The sequence below is a fragment of the Lepidochelys kempii genome, chromosome 2 (genome assembly GCF_965140285.1).
Source record: "Lepidochelys kempii isolate rLepKem1 chromosome 2, rLepKem1.hap1, whole genome shotgun sequence".
In the NCBI taxonomy this organism is placed as follows: domain Eukaryota; kingdom Metazoa; phylum Chordata; order Testudines; family Cheloniidae; genus Lepidochelys; species Lepidochelys kempii.
Window position 1 is genome coordinate 20,752,675 of NC_136381.1, and position 23,904 is coordinate 20,776,578.

Genomic DNA, 23,904 nt, shown 5'->3' on the forward strand with positions numbered 1-23,904 from the left:
AATTGGCACTGCTGGGTGATCATATGAGGGTATGCACTAAGAACAAAATTCACCCATATTAACAGGGGCCGAGAAAGCCCACAGTGCAAAGCTAGTATCACAATTCGGCTGTGCAGTGCATGAGTGGCTGCAGTCAGGGTATACAGTGGGTCTTTGCACATCCCCATTTGCTTGCTGCAAAGCTTCACAGTGGCCAGCTCAGAGTGGGTGGTTAAGGGCAGGCTGGACAAGGCCATGTTCATGGACAGTGAGCCATTGGTCACACAGAGCTGATAGCCATAACCCGCAAATTAGGGGATATACAGGTGTAACAACCCTTATTTCAGCCCAGGGGCTGGAGCGGTCGCTGTGGAGAGTCTGCCCCACAGTCTATGAGAGCTGTAGGTGAATTCTGTCCCCACAGCCCCAGAGTAGACTTCCCCCACCGAAAAGCCATTTCTTCATGCTCTGTGTGGTGCCTGTATCTGTGTAGGGGAGGGAGGAAATTTCACACTAAGGTGCCAGTCAGTTTGAATGGGACACCAGAGAACCAATTAGCTGGTGTTTTTCCTCTTCCACAGTGTGTGTCCATTTCAAAAGGGTTAATATTGCTCATGCTGAAATAAAAACATTTGCCATGCTCTGTCTAATCAACCTCAGAGAAAGTGCCTTCAGCACCCATCTCTTTTTCCAGCTGCAATGAAATTGTTTAGAGACCTTATTTTCAGATGAATCCCCGCCTATTTTTTAAATGACAACAGGACTCTTCAAGGGAAACCATTAAAGGCAGCCTGAAATAAAAGCTTTCACACAGATAAATACATTAACTAATTCATTTGAAGTATTAAGCTCTAAAATGATTTGGGATAAAACTTGATCCTCACAGAGACCCCATAAAAAGCTTTCCTTGCCTCTGGACCTTATCACATCTCTCGGGGGGGTGCACACACCCCTGAGCTATCTTAGCATGAGCTGGCGTGGAAGGGGCAGGACAGGGGAGAATTTATGGTTAACACTATTGTTGGCTGAAATTTTTTTGAAGGAACAGTTTTCTGTCCAAAATCTAAATGTTTTGAGGGAATTCATCAATTTTGATGAAATTTTCAATGAAAAAGGTTCCGAACGGTTCAAAATCAACCTGGATTATTTTATTTTGTCCCGACGTTAGCATTTAGTTTTGTTTCAACTCTTTCATTTCGTTCCAACTTTCTCATTTCATTTTTTACTTTCTTTTTTCATTTCAACTCAATGGGAAAAAATTTCCATTTCAGAGTGATGATTCTTGTCACATGTTGCTCTGGGTGTTCTTTCATTGGATGAGGGAACGCCATTTCAGGCTGGTTCCATTTAGCCACATGAAGTCACAGTGTGAGTGGCAGCTCTGTGTTCCTGGTCACACTCCCTTGATTAGGATTTGAAACTGGATTCCCAGCAACAGGTACTGTGTCACTCTCTTTTACCCCACAGCTGATGGCTACTGCTTTGAAGCAAGACATATTCATTGATCCCACCTCACATAGCCTGCCCCCGTGTTTTGAATGATGAAAAGAGGGAGTTGAAGGGAATTCAGGTCGGACTCCCAAACAAATAAAATTATTTTTTCTAGTGCTGATCCCAATGCAAGCAGTGTTGCCCCATCTCTCACACTCCCCATCTGACAGCTGTGTTAGAAGAACCTGCACACCTCAATGTGAGATTGCTTGGAAGCAGAATTCTTCTAAGTAGCAACTTATGGTGGGGAAGAAGACCAACTCTTGAATCTTGGGCTTGCTCAGTGGAGAAGCTGTTGTAGACGCTCTGCACCATGAACCCCAGGAAACAAAGGGAGGAGAACCAGATTTCCTTGAGGAGGGGGAGCCAGCAGAATGCACCTGGCCTGAGGCACACAGCTCCCCGCGAGAAGAGTATTCCTCTGAGGCACCATCAATCACTCAGGGTGCAGGAGGTGGTGATAGCAATGATAATGAGCAGGAGGAGGTTAGCTCAACTCAATTTAGTCCAGCACCACATGAGGCGGCTTCACTTCTAGAGGCGACCCCGGCAGGCTAATGTCCAGAGACCATCATCTTCCTCTAAAACTTTGCTCCACTAGTTCAGCTCTGAAGAGGATGCAGTTGTTAGACACAGCTACTAGGTGAGGGGGAGGATCACTGCCTCCATCTCTGCTGGACAAGGTTTGGGTGGGAACACTTAGGGGGAAGCTCCCACTGTATACAGGGGAGCTCCTTTCAGAGTGGTGCCAGATAATCGTATTTGGTTGTCAGATCTTGGCTCACTGCATGGAGTGGTGGGGGGGGGGTCCCTCAGGCTCTCCCTCCCTACCCCTTATCTCCCATAATAGGGATGGGGAGGTGTCAAGGTTCCTCCCCCACTCTGAACTCTAGGGTACAGATGTGGGGACCTGCATGAAAAACCTCCTAAGCTTATCTTTACCAGCTTAGGTCAAAACTTCCCCAAGGTACAAAATATTCCACCCGTTGTCCTTGGACTGGCCGCTACCACCACCAAACTAATACTGGTTACTGGGGAAGAGCTGTTTGGACGCGTCCTTCCCCCCAAAATACTTCCCAAAACCTTGCACCCCACTTCCTGGACAAGGTTTGGTAAAAAGCCTCACCAATTTGCCTAGGTGACTACAGACCCAGACCCTTGGATCTTAAGAACACTTTGTTTCTTTTTGGTTAGGTCTGTCAGTGGGGCAGCGATTTGGCTGAAGTGCGGTACAAATCGTCTGTAATAACCGGCCAAGCCTAAGAAGGATTGAACCTGTTTCTTTGACTTTGGGACAGGCCACTTTTAGATAGCATCCACTTTGGCCTGTAGGGGGCTGATAGTTCCTTGACCCACCTGGTGTCCAAGGTAAGTCACTCTGTTTAGGCCTATTTGACACTTCTTAGCCTTAACAGTTAGTCCTGCCTCCCTTATGCGCTCAAGGACTTTTTGTAGATGTTCCAGGTGGTCTGCCCAGGAATCCGAAAATATGGCCACATCGTCAAGGTAGGCGACTGCATATTCTCCTAATCCCACTAGGAGACCATCTACAAGTCTTTGGAAAGTGGCGGGTGCATTTCACAGCCCGAAAGGGAGTACATTAAATTCATACAGCCCGAGATGCGTGATGAAGGCTGACCTTTCCTTGGCAGATTCATCTAGCGGTACCTGCCAGTACCCCTTGGTTAAGTCCAAGGTAGAGATGAACTGGGCCCGTCCCAGTTTCTCTAATAGTTCATCTGTGCATGGCATTGGATAGTTGTCTGGGCGAGTTACAGCATTTAGCTTACGGTAGTCCACGCAAAAACGTATTTCCCCATCTGGTTTGGGAACTAGAACCACTGGAGATGCCCATGCACTTTCAGAGGGGCGGATTACACCCATCTGTAACATATCCTGGATCTCCCGTTCTATAGCAGTTTTAGCTTGAGGAGACACCCGGTAAGGTTGAACCCTAATTGGGTGAGCTTTACCTGTGTCAATGGAGTGGTATGCCCGTTCAGTCAGTCCTGGGGTGGCTGAGAACGTTGGCGCGTAGCTAGTGCACAGCTCCTGGATCTGCTGTCACTGCATACGCCCCAGGGTCATGGAGAGGTTCACCTCTTCCACACCACCACCACATTTCCCTTCGTAATAGACACCTATGGGCCACTCAGCGTCGTCTCCTCCCTGGGCTGTAAACTGACAAACCTTTAATTCTCTGGAATAAAAGGGCTTTAGAGAATTAATATGATACACCTTAGGCTTCCGGTTGGAGGTGGGGAATGCTATGAGATAATTAACAGCTCCCAGGCGCTCCTGGAGCATGAATGGCCCTTCCCACGATGCTTCCATTTTATGGGCCTGTAGCGCCCTTAAGACCATGACCTGGTCTCCTACTTTGAAGGAACGCTCTCTGGCATGTTTATCATACCAGGCTTTTTGCTCTTTTTGAGCATCCTGTAAGTTTTCTCTAGCAAGGGCTAAAGAGGTTCGGAGGGTGTTTTGTAGGTTGGTTACAAAGTCCAGAATGTTAGTTCCTGGAGAAGGTGTAAATCCCTCCCATTGCTGCTTCACCAACTGCAATGGCCCCTTAACCTCACGGCCATATACAAGTTCAAATGGGGAAAACCCTAAACTGGGATGTGGTACAGCTCTGTAGGCAAAGAGCAACTGCTGCAACACTAGGTCCCAATCATTGGAGTGCTCATTTACGAATTTACGTATCATGGCCCCCAAAGTTCCATTAAACTTCTCCACCATGCCATTTGTTTGATGGTGGTAAGGAGTGGCAACCAAGTGATTTACCCCATGAGCTTCCCAAAGGTTTTTCATAGTTCCTGCCAGGAAATTAGTCCCTGCATCTGTGAGGATGTCGGAGGGCCAACCTACCCTGGCAAAAATGTCTGCTAGTGCCTGGCACACACTTTTAGCCCTGGTGTTGCTTAGAGCTACTGCTTCCGGCCATCGGGTGGCAAAATCCATGAAAGTCAGTATGTACTGCTTTCCTCTGGGTGTCTTTTTCGGAAAAGGACCCAGAATATCCACAGCTACTCGCTGAAATGGAACTTCAATGATGGGGAGTGGCTGGAGAGGGGCTTTGACCTGGTCTTGGGGTTTTCCCACTCTTTGGCACACCTCACAAGACTGGACATAGGTAGAAACATCCTTGCCCATTCCCTCCCAGTGGAATGACCCCCCCAAACGGTCTTTGGTCCTGTTCACCCCAGCATGGCCACTAGGATGATCATGGGCTAAGCTCAAGAGCTTGGCCCGGTATTTAGTTGGAACTACCAACTGTCTCTGAGGATGCCAGTCTTCCTGGTGTCCCCCAGAAAGAGTTTCCTTGTATAAAAGTCCTCTTTCTACAACAAACCTGGATCGATTAGAAGAGCTGAGAGGCGGTGGGTTGCTCCGTGCCGCCGTCCAAGCTCTCTGGAGGCTTTCATCTGCTTCCTGTTCGGTCTGGAACTGTTCCCTTGATGCTGGAGACATCAGTTCCTCATTGGATTGTGGACCTAGGCTTGGTCCCTCTGGAAGCGATATAGGGGATGGAGCTGTTTCTGTTGACTGTGAACCGCTCTCCGCTGGTGCACTATGTTGGGATTCAGGCTCCGGCTGAGCCTCTTGGGTCGGGTTATCGGCTGCTGCCAGTTCAGGGTTGGTGGGCCCCTCTGGTGTTGAGGTTGCAAGTATTGGATTCAGTGCTGACACTGGGTCTGGTGTTGGTTGTTCGGCTGGTTCCGGTTCTGGGACTGGTTCCGTCTGGGTCTCTGGAACTGGATCCACTACTGCTGTTGCAGACATTGGCCTGGGGTCTGGGTCCATCACCTCTGACCGGGTCCTGATAGAAGTTTCCGGAACAGAGCTAGGCCTCATGGCTTGTTTAGCCTGGCTGCGGGTGACCGTTCCCACCCTCTTGGCCTGCTTCACATGATTGGCCAAGTCTTCCCCCAACAGCATGGGGATGGGATAATCATCATAGACTGCAAAAGTCCACATTCCTGACCAGCCCTTGTACTGGACAGGCAACTTGGCTGTAGGCAAATTGAAAGAGTTGGACTTGAAGGGTTGAATCGTCACTTGGATCTCTGGGTTGATTAAATTGGGGTCCACTAAGGAAGCATGGATAGCTGACACTTGTGCTCCGGTGTCCCTCCACGCGGTGACCTTCTTCCCGCCCACACTCACAGTTTCCCTCTGCTCCAAGGGTATCTGGGAGGTATCTGGGCCTGCAGACCTCTGGGGTGATTCCGGTGCAATGAACTGTAATCTGTTGGGGTTCTTGGGGCAGTTGGCCTTTACATGCCCCAGCTCGTTACAACATCGTCCAGCTGACGGGTCACTGGGGCGAGGTGGGTTGCTGGAGAATGGGGTGGTGGGACGATAAGGGGTCTGGAGGGTTCATTGGGAGGTAGGTGGGGCCTTGGGCGGCCCCCGGTAATAGGGTGTGGTCTGGGGTGGTCCCTTCTGGTCTCCGCTCCAACTGCGACCAGTTTTCTTCTTCTCTGCCACCTCCACCCATCTGGCTCCAATCTCTCCTGCCTCGATTACAGTTTTGGGTTTCCCATCTAGGATGTATCTTTCTATTTCCTCAGGAACACCCTCTAAGAATTGTTCCATTTGCATTAGGAAGGGCAAATTTACTGGAGATTCAACACTTGCTCCTGATATCCAGGCATCCCAATGTTTCACAATGTGGTAGGCATGTCGGGTAAATGACATGTCTGGGTTCCACCTTAGGGCTCTGAACCTCCGACGGGACTGCTCGGGTGTTATCCCCATTCTGACTCTCGCCTTGGATTTAAATAGTTCATACTTGTTCATGTGTTCTTTCGGCATTTCAGCTGCCACCTCAGCTAAGGGTCCACTGAGCTGCGGCCTCAGCTCTACCATGTATTGGTCAGTAGAGATGTTGTACCCAAGGCAGGCCCTTTCGAAGTTTTCTAAGAAGGCCTCAGTATCATCACCTGCCTTGTAGGTGGGGAACTTTCTGGGATGGGAAGTGGTACCTGGAGAAGGATTGCTAGGGTTTGTTGGTATATTCTGCCGGGCCTTTATCCTCTCCACCTCCTCCACATGCTTCCTCTCTTTTTCCTTCTCCTCCTCCACATGCTTCCTCTCTTTTTCCTTCTCCTCCTCCACATGCTTCCTCTCTTTTTCCTTCTCCTCCTCCACATGCTTCCTTGCCTCCATTTCCCTCTTGTGGGCAGCCTCCTGTACCTCCTTCTCCAGCCGCATGAGTTCTATCTGTCTTTCATGTTCCCTTTGTTTTTCCTCAGCCTGAAATTTGGCTAATTCCAGCTGTAGTCGAGCTGCAGATTTGGTCATTCTAACCTCTCTGTTTTTAACTAACTTTACACCCGAGGTTTAGAAATAAACAAACAAAACTTGGCTGTAAAATTTTGCTGTGCTGGAATAGAATACCTATTCTCTGATAGTGACTGTCAGCCTACAGAAAAAGACAATTCCCTTGTCTCTGCTCTGGGCCCAAATTAAAGCAAAAAACCTCTAACTACTTGGAAACCTGCTTACCCAGCCCAAAGAAAAAGCAAATGGGTAGAACACACACCCCCTATTTACTTTTAGGAAGAAAAGAAAAAAAAAACTCTGGGTTGGAAGACTGTGAAGTTCCCTGCAGGAGTTAAGTACCCTGCCTCCAGGCAAAGAAAACCTGCAATTCACAAAGATAATCCCCTTTTGTCTCTGCTTGGCCACAAAGCAGAGAAAAAACAAGCTGCTTTCAGTTTCAGCTGCTTTCTGGACTTCCTTTCCAAAGGAAAAAAAATTTCCTTTTTAAAATCTGTATTTCTAGTTCAAAAAATCTCAACTGGATCTCAAAATGATTTCAGGTTAATCCCACCACTATGCCACCATGTCAAGGTTCCTCCCCCACTCTGAACTCTAGGGTACAGATGTGGGGACCTGCATGAAAAACCTCCTAAGCTTATCTTTACCAGCTTAGGTCAAAACTTCCCCAAGGTACAAAATATTCCACCCGTTGTCCTTGGACTGGCCGCTACCACCACCAAACTAATATTGGTTACTGGGGAAGAGCTGTTTGGACGCGTCCTTCCCCCCAAAATACTTCCCAAAACCTTGCACCCCACTTCCTGGACAAGGTTTGGTAAAAAGCCTCACCAATTTGCCTAGGTGACTACAGACCCAGACCCTTGGATCTTAAGAACAATGAACAATCCTCCCAACACTTGCACCCCCCCTTTCCTGGGAAATGTTGGAATAAAAGCCTCACCAATTTGCATAGGTGACCACAGACCCAAACCCTTGGATCTGAGAACAATGAAAAAGCATTCAGTTTTCTTACAAGAAGACTTTTAATAAAAATAGAAGTAAATAGAAATAAAGAAATCCCCCCTGTAAAATCAGGATGGTAGATATCTTACAGGGTAATTAGATTCAAAAACATAGAGAACCCCTCTAGGCAAAACCTTAAGTTACAAAAAAGACACACAGACAGAAATAGTCATTCTATTCAGCACAATTCTTTTCTCAGCCATTTAAAGAAATCATAATCTAATGCATACCTAGCTAGATTACTTACTAAAAGTTCTAAGACTCCATTCCTGTTCTATCCCCAGCAAAGCAGCATACCGACAGAGAGACACAGACCCTTTGTTTCTCTCCCTCCTCCCAGCTTTTGAAAGTATCTTGTCTCCTCATTGGTCATTTTGGTCAGGTGCCAGCGAGGTTACCTTTAGCTTTTTAACCCTTTACAGGTGAGAGGAGCTTTCCCCTGGCCAGGAGGGATTTCAAAGGGGTTTACCCTTCCCTTTATATTTATGACAGGAGGATTTATTTATTTGTTGTTTATTTAATTTTATGTATGTCAATCAGTCCTACCTAACCAACCCGCCTCTCATCCTTCCCCTGACTAACCGCTGCATTAGAAATTGAAGCAAAATGGCCATTATCCGAGTCAAATATGGTGGAAACATTTAGTTTTGATGTTACTGAAATGAAATAGCTTGATGTTTCCTAAGTGAAATATTTTGGAATATTTCATTTTGCGAAAAAGTTTGAGCTTGCGGCTTTGTGTCCCAAAGGGAGACCAAACAACATTTTAAAATCTCAAAACTTCTTGCAGGACAGAAATTCCATTTTCTGGCCAGCTGTAGTTATCACAGACCCAAACTCATGAAGGGGCAGCATCCATTATTCCAGCTCAACCCATAGCCCCAAAGCCTGACCACAGTAGGCAGATGAATTGTCCTCTTCCTCTACCACCCTACCACCACTTAGTTCCCCAGACGAAGCTGCTTGACAGATGGTTGTGCAGAGAATTTGGGGGTGCACTTAAAAAATCAGCTAAATCCATTTCGGATGGACAGCATTTTAAAATAATGTCCACTGCAGAATCTTTGCATCTCCTGTACAAGTGGATGGACATACACATTTTTATAAATCAGCCACCAAGTAGATTCGTGGGCTTTGTCTTTGGTAGGGATAAAATACCCTGCTCCATCCCTATAGCTGCTTCTCATGATTACTTATATTATAGCGTTACCCAAAGGCCCAGTCAGGAATAGGCCCCCTTTTGATAGGTGCTGAACAAACACATGAAAAGACACAGGGCTTTATGTTTTATCATTTCTTAATAATGACTTTGGGGCACAACTTCTAAAAACTGCTGGGCTCAAACCTTGAGGGGTGGAGGGGCAAAAGCAGCTCATGTGTGAATCCCAACATGGGCTGCCTAACTGGGAATCCGAGGAAGAGCTGGAGGCACCATTATCAACTGTTGAGAGGGTGTCCATGGTTGGCAGGTGGGTCAGGGAGGCTTGAGCTTCCAGACCAGCCCCTTTCCTAAGAGCGGAGCTCAGGCTTATTAGGATGTAGATGAGGAGTTGGCACAGAGCTACAGCCTCCTGAAAGCAACTATCTTTGGATGGGATTTTAAGAGGAAGAAACCACTCAGTTTGAGGAGGAGACAGCGGCATCTGCAAGGTACCCCACAATAACATGTTACAAGGAGGTAACAGGCGTTGTGAACGAATATTTTTTCCAGTGTTGTAATTACAAATAAATATCAATACTCAAGAATAAAAAGGATTTGTGGACTGGATAATGATGATCTGTATGACAGAGCAAGCCCTAGTAAAAAGGATTAATATTTTTTCCTCTGCTCCATGACATACCAAGATTTAATACTTGGAGCTATTATTTTTTCTATTTTAAAGGAAATCCTAGTTAGGCGTTCTTGGTCAGACCTGACCTTCTGCAAACCACTGATCCTCTGCACCAGTTCTGTGTGTGTGATGACATGTGGGACTAATGCATGGGAGGAAGTAATATATGAGGTGGACAGATCTATAGAGTGTTAGGGCCAACCTCTGAGATTAGGAATCTGTTTTTTCTCTCTCTCTCTTTTGTGTTCTCCAGCTGGAGCAGTTCAAAATAAAGATGCCTAGGAGAAAGGAATTTTCAGCTAAAGCAATCCCAGGATTTCTACTTCAGTAAGGCTTGTGGCTAAGCTAGATAGTCAGAAAGACCATAAAACCCCATTAGTTAAACAGGAAAATGTGGGATTTGATTCAGTGATTAGCATAACTCCAACAATCCCAAAGAGCTGCACAGTAGCAGTTCATGGTAACGGTAGCAAGCCAGTTGATGGTCCAAGAATCACAGCAGCAATAATATGAACAACTCCAGAGACTAACTACTGGGACAGCTTTACGTGGGTCCCATGGGTGCAAACTGCACCCACAGAAAATCAGGCTGGATCAGCTCAAACTTGAGTGGTGGTGTTTCAGTGGAGTCAGTCTTCTAGCAAGACACTTGACACAACTGATCCCAGCACAGACTGCCTGATTTATGGAACTTCTTAATTGGCGGAGAAGCGGAGTTAGCTACCATTATGACACTCTGTGCCCCCAAAGAAACATCCTGGCACTCCCATATTCATATGTTTTGTACAAAGTATGTCTTCTGAGGTATCATGCTAAAAGTCTTGATCTGTTGAACATTAATATCCTGTTAGATTGTATGTGCTATCATTGTATGTGAAGTTATGAAGTTTTGTGTGTTACTGAAATATGTTATGAAGTTGGAAACACCCACAACTGGCCTTTCAGGTACAACAATGAAGAAGTTAGACAGTGCTAATGGCCCCATTAAAGGGAATCCACATGCCCAATGACTATCTCAGGGACTGTTTGCAGTGCAGGCTTCCCAGAGGGAGCACGTAGGCAATGGAGGATGCTTGACCTAGGGGGTGGACCCCTATATCATAAGCAAAGATCTTTCCAGCAAGCTGGAAGAAGCAATAAAAGAAGGGAAGTGACATCATCACTTGGCCTCACTCCCCTTGCAATTCAACACCTGGAAACTCCTTAGGAACAAAGACTGAACTGGGGAAGGGGTTTCCAGGGGAGAAAGAAGGTGGCCCTGCCTGTGTATGGAAGATTGGAGGACTGTTTGTACCATCAGAGTGAAACACTGCTTAATTCATATCCAGTCTAGTTTATAGAACTTAGATTATGTTATTTGTTTTATTTCTTAGGTAAACTGCTTTGATCTGTATGTTTACTACTTATAATCACTTAAAATGTGTCTTTCTGTAGTAAATAAATCTGTTTTATATTTTTCACCAAAAACAGTGAAGTGCATGGGAAAGCTACTCAGTGAATAAAAACTGGTGCATGTCCTCTCCACAATGAGGGAAGGGCCAACTAGGTATTAATTTTATACTGGTCAGGCTTTTAATCCTGGCAGGATGGTACAGTCCAGGGGTGCAAGCCTAGGGCGCTTTGGGGAATTGGCTGGAGTCTCTCTATTCTTAGTTCATGAACGGCTGAGGAGAAGCATTCATATAACTGCAACTGGGTGCGTCCCTGCCTGTGTAAATGTTTGTGTGAATGCAGGACCGGGAGCACTCTGCAGCTTGTCACAGCATAAGAGGGGGCCCAGATTGGTATACCAGGCGGCTCAGCGGCACCCCAGCTCCAGGTTGCACCCTGCTCACTCCTGCCTCACCTGCTCTTGTGCCTGATTCAGCTCCTGCCCTTCTCCATCCTTGACACCCCTGGCTCTGCTCCTCAACCACATCTCTAGCTCACTCATTGGCTTGGGCATGCGGCTTCTGACCCCTGGCTCTGCTCTTGATAATGCCCCTGGGTGTCCTGTGGTCCTGATCCTTGCCTCAGCTCATTTGGCTTGAGGGGGTGACTCCTAGGCTCAAGGAGAAGAGCGAATTGTCCATTCTTCTTTAGGAGCCAGGCAATCATATGGCATATTTCTCATGTTATAGCTTCAAAGACAAATATAAAAAGGGGAAATTCAATAGCACTAGTCATATTCTGTTGGAAAATGCTATTTCAAAATCTTAATGTTTTGCATGAAGGTGTTGATTTTGATGACATTTTCAATGGAAACATTTTTGAAACAGTTTGAATTAAAATGGAGTATTTTGTTTTGACTTTCTCACTTTGATTTTGCTTAATTTGTTTAACTTGTAATTAATTTTAGTGTAGCTTTATTATATTATCTTTATGGCTCTGTTTAATATTCAAATTCATTATAATATAATATTTAGACATTAAATGTTTCAGTAAGATTGTTTGAATGTTTCTGAAATGAAATAGTTTGGAATTTCTGGTCCGTGGTAAATGTCAATGTTTTGGACTGATCAGGGATGAAAGGAAATTTCAAAGTGTTGAAATTTTGTCCCTCAGAACCGAAATTCCATTTTCTCCCCAGCTCTAAAACAGAAGGATTCAGAGGAAGAGGAGAATCTGGGCAAGAAAGCAGCCACCAGCAGAAATGATAAATTCTTTTATTTTCTGGTGCAATCAATTGATCTTCTACACATCTCCTACATACATGGTGATACTCAGTCTCATTCCAGAGCTGCAGACCCAATGCAAATGAGGAATCAAGTACTGAACACAGTGAGATTGGCAGAAGCTGGGTGTCATGAGGGAAAATATGCTGCTCTGTAATTTATCACTTTTTTCTTGAATCCGGTGCTGGCGTTACAAATTTACCTTTCACATTTCCATACTTTGAGCATTTAATAACCCAAAAAGGAAAGAAGCATAAATAAAATAAATAAAATGGGGTGGGTAGGGGCCAGGATGTGCTCTGAGAAAAAGCCTAAAACTTTAAAAATGAAAAATGCCATGGAGTACACTGAACGTGTTGAAATACATTGTGTGTATAATTGATACACCAAGACTCCACTTCAGGGGAAGAAAGTCTCGTGGAGCCTCTTCAAGTTCTCTGTGTCTGTTTTATCTGGGAGTTAAGTTATATAATTAGTGCCCACTTCAAAAACTAAACTTTCTGAATAATTTATATGACATGGCAACATGAGTCAAGGTTAGGGGAGCCTGCAGCTAATCTCTGCATATCAGAAAAAGACAGAGGAATCTATTAAATAAAAAGATGCCACTTTGGAAAAAAAACTCCTGAGGAAGAATAAAATACAGAGCTGGAAAAGGATGAAACTACAACAACTGGCATCACTCACAAAGCGCTGTTCTCTCAAGGATTCAACATTACAGTCACTGGGAAAAACTATGAAGTACAATTATTTTCAACTGGTCACACATAATTTTTAATTGGTTGACATGGCTAAATCCTTGACAGAATAAAGATTGCCTTTGGCTTCAATTCATTATCTGTCATTCTGATTGAACAGCCTTAACAATGAAGTTATGTATTGCTGACACCGTAGCAACAGGCTAAAATCTTCGCTCCCAGGATAAGCCCAAACTTTTTTCAAAGTTAAAGCTTAACTGAAAGTGAGGTGCATTCAGCTAGGCACATGTGGTGCTTATCCTACCAACATGCAGGCTGATAAGCTACATTTTCAGACAGAGTAGTCTGAGCACAGGTCTGGGAGCCAGGAAATCAAATTATCTTCTCTGCTTCCACACTGACTCACTCTGGCCTCAAACAAATCATTCAGAACCTGATCTTCACTTCAGCTGAAACCAAACTGTTAACTTCAGTGATGCAGAATCCAGCCGTTAACCACTCCACATTAATTGTCCTCATCTGCAAGATGGAGATAAAACTATGACCTTACAAGGATGTTGAGAGGATTCACTAGTCAATGCTATATGCTACGTGTTACGAAGTGATGATACCGATGCCATTATTAAACATTGCCAGTCTTTTCTCTTTATCTTACTGCATCACTGTATTGTAAGAAAATCATTTTATCACAAAGTGGGGATGTAGTGCCGTGTAGCAGAGGTAGCAAAATGGTGATGGAAAAATCAGTGAGTTTTGTCACCTTAAGCATATGGCATCGGTTCAGTGTTGTGCTGTATTTTGCTGTGCATCTAACCCTATTACAACATAGACACACATTGCAGTCAGATAGCCTTAAAAAGAAAGGTGAACTGATTTAGTCCCCTTGGAGGAATACAACTGGTCAGAAGAATGCAGCACTTCCAAACCTGACCACAAGTGATCCACACATTTATGACATCCAGACATGGATACTGAAGCTCCTTAGTTTAGAAATGAAGTCACACACATACAACTGTATCATGTTTTAACTGGTGGAAAGCCAGAGCAGTACATCTGGTTAGCAATGCAGGTCACTGCGAGCAGAGCAACTTGGTACTCTGCCCTCTGTGCTGGCTCCCCATGGAATACACAGTCCCGTTTGAAGTCGATGTCTTGATATTCAAAGCCTTGCATTGCATTGGGCCTGAGATCACCTCTCCCTCTTCAAAATATGACTTTTCATGACAGCTGTGTTCCAACAGAACCTTGAAATTGTTGACCAATAATAGGAGACTTGTGCATGCTGGAGACAGAACTGGGCCAGGACGATGGAACCTTGCAAGACTTAAGTCTCACCACATGCAGAACTAAGTGAAAAACTAATTTCTTTGATTTGGCTTCCCCACAATAATCTCTTCTAATAGACACATAACACACCCACTTTAAAAGAATAATCCTAATCAAGCTATATCTCCTACAGGCTAAGAAGGAAAAAGAGTGAATAAGAGATTGTCATTATTATTTCTACTTTTAAAATCTTTCAAGACACTCAGATATTACATTGGTGGAACTATATAAGTACTCCTAGATTGACAGTTCTCCAGGAGACAAGCTGTTTTTCCATTATTTGTCTGTACAGTGCCTAGTACAATGGGACCCTGATTGGGGTCATTAGGATGTAGTGTAATAGCAAATAATAATAGATAGATTCAGATTTAAAGATCATTCACTATGACATTTTAAAAAGGAAGAGAAAAGGAGATATTAGAGATGAGCCTGAGCCCCAGAATTTGGATTGGATTTTGACTGCCTAGTGTTTCAGGGATGTTTCAGGTATCATAAAGATAAAAGTTAGTTGTGAGGAGCCAACTCATCCAGATCTGGATTGAAATTTGGACCTTCTCCAGTAACATCTGGCCAGGGGGATTTCTTGGGGCTTTTTTTTCCCAGGGCAGGCAATTATTTTATCAGCTGAAGAGTGCTGGAAAAAAGTTGACAGCTGTCAAAACCTAGTCATTAGAAAGCCTATTACAGAGTTTATCATTGATGCTAATCCAAAATTACTTTCCTTCTCTATCAGAGAACAAGAGATTCATCACATGACAGTTTGGGAGACAAAGAAAACATTAACCATGTCAGGATTCCTAAGGCACTGACAGAACAACTTTGGTCAAGTTTTTAGTAAACATTCTGAAGTCTGAGTTGGTCATAACAGCTGCATATTTAGAAGGGAAACCAAATCATAAGACACATTCTTTACCAAAACTTCTCTTCAGCTTCATTTTCATGCTCTGTTGAAACAAGGACATGCAACCAACTGCATGCTGTCCTCATTGATTTTAATTATGTTTTAGCAATAGGAAACAGATAGCAATAGTGTCAGGAGCATGTACCACAGAGGTATACTTGATTGCTGTTGAAGTTCAGATGTACCAGAGTGACTGTGTTCAATGTTAGGCAGGGGTGGTAGTCTCAGGCGCTAAAATTAAAAAGTCCAAGGGAAAATAATAGACCTGGCCGTTAAAGACTTTAAGCCTGTCAATTTGGAGGAGGAAATCCAGGCTTCCCTCAGTTCTCTAAGCCAGGGCAGCAAGTCTTCTGCCACAACCCTGGTGGGCTTTCAGTTCTTTCCACAACAAAAGAAATAAAGCAATTGCTTCTCCAGGCCTTTTTGGCAGAGTTCAGAGTTTTAGGCAGATGAGCAGCATTGATGCTGCAGGCTCTATGCTGGATATGCTTCTCTTTCTGTACCTCTTTACACAACAAGTAGATGAGCAAAGATTTGTTCTCCTTCTCTGCTGAGAATCCACTCTGTTTCCTATTTCTCCTGGACCCAGGTGAAAGCATCCGCCCCCTAACAGTCAGAGAATCAAGGTGTGGTGGGCCAGGACCACAGCGTGGCTTTCCCAGCTGGGAATTGATCCCTTTGTCTCTTATTCCTTGTGTGGTATGTATACTGTAACGCAGGCTGTTAGCAGGAAGAAGCTGACTGACAGTCATTTAGCCATATCCTACTCTCGATCTTTGTGTAAACCATCATTGATGTAATGGGAGTGCCATGCATGGCACATGTTTTTGTAAGAGTGGCAATGGTATTGGGATTACGATGACTGTCAAGTGGCATGGTAAAGGAAGAGTTGCTTTCTCCTCTGCCAGTGAGCAAATAACTTGATTAGAATAAGGAAAGTAGTATTATCCCCAAAGCTCCATTTCTCTTTGCTTCACGGAAGTACGTATCCCTAGTAACTTCCCCAACTTCCCCTCCCAACTGGCTTCCTGTCATAGATATAAACAATACTCCCATTTCAGAGACCCACACAGCCTTTTCTCCTCATGCCTTATGGATCTCCGTGCATGAGTGTGTCTCATTTCCAATGTTTGCCAGCTCCTTAGATCTAGGTGTTGCAGATCTACCTGTGGCTTCTAGATTTGTACTTCCCGCTTCACATCGCTACTGTGATTAAATCATTGTATATCTGAGGTACATTTTTGAATATAGTCTTAGCTGAAGGTCTCTTGTACTGGCTGGTTCACACTGGCTAACTCCTTACTTGATCTTCTAGTGAAGGTTCATATGTATTCTGCCTCTGGTGCAAGGTCAGATTCTTCTGGCCAGATGTGTCTATTGGAGCCATGCCCCAGATGCCTTTGTGCTGTTCCACCCAAAGGCATAAACTGTTGAGTGGGCCAAACCATCCCTTCATTCCTCACGGGGCTGTGAGATGGAACCCTTCTTGTGCATGCTGTGTGATTTAAATCCCTTTTGTATACAGTTAGTAGTAGTGTAGTGTAAACAGTATCATTGTAGCTCATGTAGTGTTAGGATTAGTTATTACTACCCATCCACTATTCAAAACATTTTCCCCCCTTCAGAGTTAGGGTCTTCCCTGGTACTAGGTTTTAGCCCTATGTCTGAAGCGAAGTCTCCAGGCTTCAAAACTTGCTCCTCTTCTGGCTATCCAGCTGATAGATGGGCACTCAAGGTAGGCACTCCCCAAAGGGGGCTCAATGTATTATTCTCTCTCCAAAGGAGCTCAGAAGGCTAGAGAAACCCAACTTAAGCTTTTTCTCCTGGAGTACTCAATGAGGGCATCCTCAGCTCCAGAGGAAAAAACCTTTAAACAGACCCAAGCAGACTTCAACTCAGAGTGCTCTTATGAGCAGCGGCTTAGCCCTGAGCTCTTGGCCTCATTCATCCAAGAAGGTGTCATCATCTGAGAGCAGCTAAGTCCTCCTCCATACAGTCCTCTGAAAGAGGTAGGAAGGAGCAGTGAGCACAGACTGAGGTCATCCTCTGAGTGCTCAAGTACAGACAGGCATACATAGACGGTCTCAAACTGCTCAATTAAAGGCTTGTTCATGACACAAATCAGGGTTCCCCTGGCACCTTCACAGAGACAGGTCACCTACCACTGTTAGCCTTGAATAGAGATCAGTCCTTCACCCAGAACCAACTGTTCAGTACCATCACTGGTACACAAGGTGCTGATGACCTCACTACCCATAAACCTGGTACCGGCTACTACAAAATGGTTGCTCTTGACATTGACCTTCTCAGCACTGTTTTTTGGCAGTGAGTGATTTAGAGATGACTGTGCAGAGAGGACTGTGCAGCCTCAGTCACCAGTACTATCCACTGTGAGAGTGCCGTGCACAATACTACCTCGATACAAGAGGCTTTTAGCTGCATTATCCTGTGTAAGAAAATCAGCAACGCCAAGGAGAGCAATCAGCCACGCCGCTGTAAGCATGCAAAGAGGGAGAAAACATCCTTTCACCTGTCCCAATTAGCATAACAAAAGTGGTCACAGTATCATGATGCTTAAACATGCACAAAAATGTAGTTAGTTGGAGATTTAAGGCTTTTTATAAATATTAAATAGTGATAGTTTAAGGTAAGGTTAACTAGAAATTCAAAGTGGTGGCGGCAATGATTTTACCTTAGAAAATCAAAATGGAGGACTTAGGCTGAACTGAATGCCTACAGGTAACTGGGGTGAAGTAAAGTTCAGCAGGGTGAGATTAAATTCACTCCAGTACCTGAAGGGAAGGGTCAGTCAAGTGAGAAGGAGGTTCTCAGTGAGGTCCGGCTCTGATTAGCCAAACAGGTATCACCTCACCAGGAGGGGACTATGCTAATTGTTAGTGTTAGGGGGCTTATTCCTTCACCCACTTACTTCCCTGGTCCTTCTCACATGAACAGAGAGCAACAATACCCAAAGTCCAAAGGTGCAAACAATTCGATGTTTAGTGGGGTGAACTTCCAGCAAGCATGATTCCAGTTTCCTTCCTTAGTGTCCCCCTTCCCAGCTCTGACACCACAGAGCCTTACCTCTGTCCCAGTTCCTATTCCTACCCTTGGTTAAACATGATTCCAATTTCCCTACCCCCATTCCCTGTTCCCTTTCCCCCACCCACTTCCTGATTGACTGCAGACTATATAGTAAAACTTAAGTTCTGCTTCGCTATACCTTACTCAATCATTTTACTGAAATTTAACTAACCAATCCTAACATATTGTAACATGATTATTTAACCAATTATATCCCACCAACTTAATTAGTTTACACCCAGCAAAATTAATTATACAGCAGACAGAAACAATCACAGAACCAGACAGAGACCATGCAAACAAACAATAGCAAAGTGGGAAATATAATGACAAAACGACACAGAAGTGAGGATTTCACATCCCAGCTATTGATAAGTGAGTTCTTGCCAGATAGGATGCTATCAAACTAAGCTTCCTTTTACATCTTCTAGGCACTTCCCTTCTCTGGAGGTGATAGGCATTATCAGGACAGGATTGTATTCCTAACAGCCCAATAGCACCTTATTTCAATGTGACTAGTTTGGAATGTGAGGATGTGACCATTTGCTTCCCAGCTTATGGCTGCCTCTGCTGTTTAGCCAAAGGCCTTAGCCTAAAAACAGGGCCTCAGACTGTCACAGTAAGAGAAGGACCTTACACCGGCAGACAGTGATTTTGATTCTCTCTTTTATACCTCTATAACTAGCTAAGTGATAAGAATACACCTAAATTCTTTGAGTATAAGCCTTTACAGACAGGCCTGAATATCTATATCCTAACAATTAGCATTGAGAGAGCAGCCAATCAGAAAAGGTCAAAATCGTGTATAAGGCAGAGAGCTGACAGGCTTCAGTGTGGGTGTTTAGCAGATGGAGCAAATTGGGTGGAGCAGATCAGAAAGTGGAGATTGGAGAAGCAGGCAGAAGAATCCATTGAAGAGCTGAAATCATTTTGACAGAGCAGAGGGATTTGAAGAAGAGTAGGAAGTATAATCATCTTGAAATATAAAGAATGCATGGGTATGGTTGTAAATAAAGCGGGATGTCTCCATCTGAATGGATTTTACCCCACCCATTCTATGATTGTCTGATCACCACTCATAGAATGCTATTTACTTAGTAATGTTATTTAATGTGTAATATTGTAATGTTGTCTTATACATATGTATAAGGGATTTGTATGTTACATTGAATTAGGTTTTGTACTATATTGCAACATTGCATTGAGGCTTTATACATATGTATAAGGGGTCCATGTGTACCGTATTGTATGACATAGTATCTGCTATAAGGGTTATGTAGTTCAGTGGTTCTCAACCAGGGGTATGTGTACCACTAGGGGTACTCAGAGGTCTTCCAGGGGGTACATCAACTCATCTACATATATGCCTAGTTTTACAACAGGCTACATAAAAAGCACTAGCAAAGTTAGTACAAACTAAAATTTCATAGATAATGATTTTATACTGCTCTGAATACTATACACTGAAATGTAAGTACAATATTTATATTGCAATTGATTTGTTTTATAATTATATGGTAAAATGAGAAAGTAAGCAATTTTTCAGTAATAGTGTTCTGTGACACTTCTATTTTTATATCTGATTTTGTAAGTTTTTAAGTGAGGTAAAACTTGGGGGTACACAAGACAAATCAGACTCTTGAAAGGGATACAGTGGTCTGGAAAGGTTGAGAGCCACTGGTGTAGTTCATTGCATCACCTTACTGTAGCTTGTGTTATTGCATTATTCTGTTGATTATTGAATATATTGTAATTGATTTATGTGTTTAAGTAACCATTAGTTTGTTTTTGGTAAATTACTGCTTGAGTGGCAATCCTTGAGAGGAGGGCTGTATCCGTATCCTCCCAAGGGTAAACAGAGCTAGTCTGTTCTGGGCAGTCCTCTAAGGGTCAGAGACAAATTCCCCTAGGGCAGGCTGCCTCCTGTTACCCATTGAAATGGGTCAAATTGACAATTGGCTTACAGTCATAGGCAGTCCATTATTGGGGTGCCTTGGCTCCAAATTTTGGGATAACAAACTAACCACACTGTGACAGGGCCTAGCATGTCTTCAATACCAATAATAAAGGAGGACTTTAGCTCATCCTCAAACTCCTGTTAGAGTAGCCCTGCCACTAGAGGGGTACTTTTTTGCACCTCTCCCTCAGAGCACAGCAGAGAGTCATCCCCTACCACTCATCTAAGCCCCACTCTTTGACTCCTACTGGTCAGATAGAGAATCTAGGGCCAGACATTATGGACAGAGACCTAAGGGATCTAGGAAGGAGAATCCACCTTAGTACACACCCTGAGGCCCTCAACCCCTTACTCCTACAACATTCAGTCCTGGTCCTATTTGGCACCTTGGGGCATGCAATCTACAAGGAAACCAACTCCTACAGCCCCTGAAAGGCTAGAACTGCCTCTCCTACAAAGTCATCCTCCCGAGGATGCACTTCCTCACACTGCAGCAAGATGAGCAATAAAACGAGGAGCAGCATGTTCAGACAGAGGAGCAGTTATTTCCAGCAGCCATTTCCTTGTCATCCCTAGATGAGGCAGTAGTGCCCACCACTTCTTATCACCTGATGATTAGAAGCCTCTCCAAGAATTCCTGAATCAAATGGTATATATCCTTGAGATCCCAGTTGAAACTGCAGGAAAAAAAAATATCACAGAAGCTACTTGATCTTTTGCATAGGATAATGCCAGGGAGAATGGTCAGGCCAATGAATGAGCAGCTATTAGAGCTAGCAAAACATGTTTTGCAAACTTCAGCATCTGCAGAGCCCATCTTTAAAATCCATTGTCATGCCCAGGGCTTCATGGTTACAGGGATACCAAAGGAAGTCCAGACAATTGAGACATTTTTAACATCAAGACTGATGAAGTCTGCACTTCTTGAATGATGTGCATGCTACTCTTTCATCCTTGGGGGTTTATACAACAGCATCTAAAAGAAAATAACCTAGACTGCAGGGTTATTCTAGACAGAGTCCCTCAACAAAGATAGTGAAAGAGATTTCACTGGAGGAGACCGTTTGCCTTTTTCTCTATGGCTATTCATCCAGCACCCAGCAAATTTAATACTTTGATCAAGAACTATTTGGAGGTTCTATTTATTCTCAACCTTCAGGATGCATACTTTCACTTATCAATTCACCCAGTGCACAGAGAATACCTGGGATCCCAAGTGGGAAATTCTCACTATCCATACATAGTCCTGCCCTTTGGTCTTTCAACAGTGCCAAGAATATTCTCTAAAAGCTTGGCAGTCATGGTGGCTTACCTGAGAAAGCAAGGGATCCAGGTATACCTGTAGCTTGATAATTAGCTAGTTTGAGGGAAACCACCACCACAAGTGAATGACTCCATTCACATGTTCTTACAACTTTTCACTGTCCTGGGTCTCAGAATCGACAGAAAAGTCAATTCTAGTATGACTCATAATAGAGTTCATAGGGGCAGTGCTAGACTCCAACACATCAAGAGTTTATCTGCCACAAGACAGATTCAATACCACAGTAGACCTCATCAACCAGCTTCAGGGTTACCCTCAAATGTCCATAAAAGTCTGCTTCAGACTTCAGTCATATGCCCTCCTAGACGTATATCACACAGCATCCCAGACTTCACCTTTGCTGCCTGCAAGGGTGGCTGGAATCTGTGTATCTACCAAACAGACATCACAGGGGCATAAGCATAGAAGTTCCCCCAGAACATCTCTCATCATTAAATTGATGGAAAGACCCACTCTGGGTATGCATAAGAGGACTGTTTTCTCCATCTCTTTCCATCAAGACACTGCTGAAGGATGTTTCTATGCTTGGGTGGGGAGCACATCTGGATCATCTTCAAACCAAAGGCCTATTGACTTGTGAACTGACTTGTCTTCATGTAAATATACTAGAGCTCAGAGCTGTTTGGCTAGCGTGTATCACGTTTCTCTTCATGCTACATGAACTCACAGTCCTGGTCATGACAGACAATGCAAGGGCAATGTTTTATGTCAACTGACAGGAAGGAGCATGATCGTCCCTCCCTTTGCCAAGAAACTCTTCATCTCTGGAACTGGTGTCACAGCTCAGGGCAACACTCCTATTCCCCTTCTGTGCAAGGGCAGAAGGGCACCCACTCTAGGCTTCAGACTCTTTAGACAATCACCTCTCGTGGGTGGAGAGACACTTCTCTCTCGCTCCTGAATGGGGTATTCGAGGCTGCACATGCTGTGATAAGCCAAGCAACAGGAAGATTGCCTAAGCAAGCCTGCTTTGCCTTCTCTTCAGAGACATACATGGTATAACTGCCCCAGTGCTTTCTAAACAAGCTTGTTTACTCTTAAGGTAAAAAGCATTGGAAATGTTTTTTTTAAAAAAAGAGAACCTAATTAGCTCAGTTGATTCATTTGCCAGGTTTCTTTCCCAAACCCCACTCCAGCCAGGGGAGAAGCAAAACCCCACACACTTGATGTAACTGGGACTATCAGTTTACCTGAATAGAACAAAGTAATTCCGTCATGGCTTTTCATAGTGTTTTTGGACAATATCTAACCCCTAGACTGTCTATATGGGGGTCTAATTTTATTAGATCATGTTAAGAGTTAGCTAGATTAGATCCACCCATGCAGTTTAGAACCCACTCTACTAGTGCTTGAACAGCTTCTGTGGCTTCCCTGAGAAGCATACCAGTCTCTGCAATTTGCAAGGTGCCTCCATGGGGCGGGGGGGGAAGGGTCAGTCTAAACTTTATAGAGCATTATTCCCTTGTTGAGGCATCAAGATCTGATGCCTGCTTTGGCAGAGCTGTCCCGGTTAAATTTGCAGCCATTATTGGTTCTATAAATCTTTCCCTGCCCTGGGTACCACCCCCTTACATAAGATAGGTGCAGTGACATTTTGCAGTGAGCAGATGTCCCCATTTTTCCTGGTTACTGAGTATTTCTGTTCTCTCCTCTTGTGTTTTGCTGCCTCTCTGGTTTTGGGGTCATCAGTAAATTTGATCCCAATTAAATTTACTTCCACTTTCCTCTTGATCCATGAGAATAATGTAGATTTGCAAACATTATTTGCAAATAATGTAGATTTGCTGTCTTCCATTTGATACTGGTGCCCAATTGGGGGTCTTTACTCTCAGCATTTCTCTATTTTCAATTCTGAACATTTCTGGCTGGGTCTGAACCCTATTTATATGGAATTTATCAAATTAATGTTTTTACTAGTGACTATGTTCTTCACTGCATTCTGTGTATCTATTAAATCAGTCACTGCCTGTTTTTAGCATTGTAACTCTTATTAGTGTTGCTTTTCTGTTATTAGACACAACTCTCTCCAATATTAATATACCAGCTCCTTTATTTTATCTCCAGATGTTTCCCAAAGGATTGTTACTTGGCAGATATTCTCTGGTTATTCTTGCCTACATTTTCTAAAGAGATCTACCCCATTTGCCTTTTCTTGAACATCAGTTTCCTTTCCCCGACTCCCATCTCAGGGTACAAACAAGGTGCAGATGTCAGAGAGCATTTATTATTGTGCAATAGCCTTGTTGCAGCATGCACCAGAAAAGAATCATGGAATATTAGAGTAGGAAGAGACCTCAGGATGTCATCTAGTCCAACCCCCTGCTCAAAGCAGGACCAACACCAACTAAATCATCCCAGCCAGGG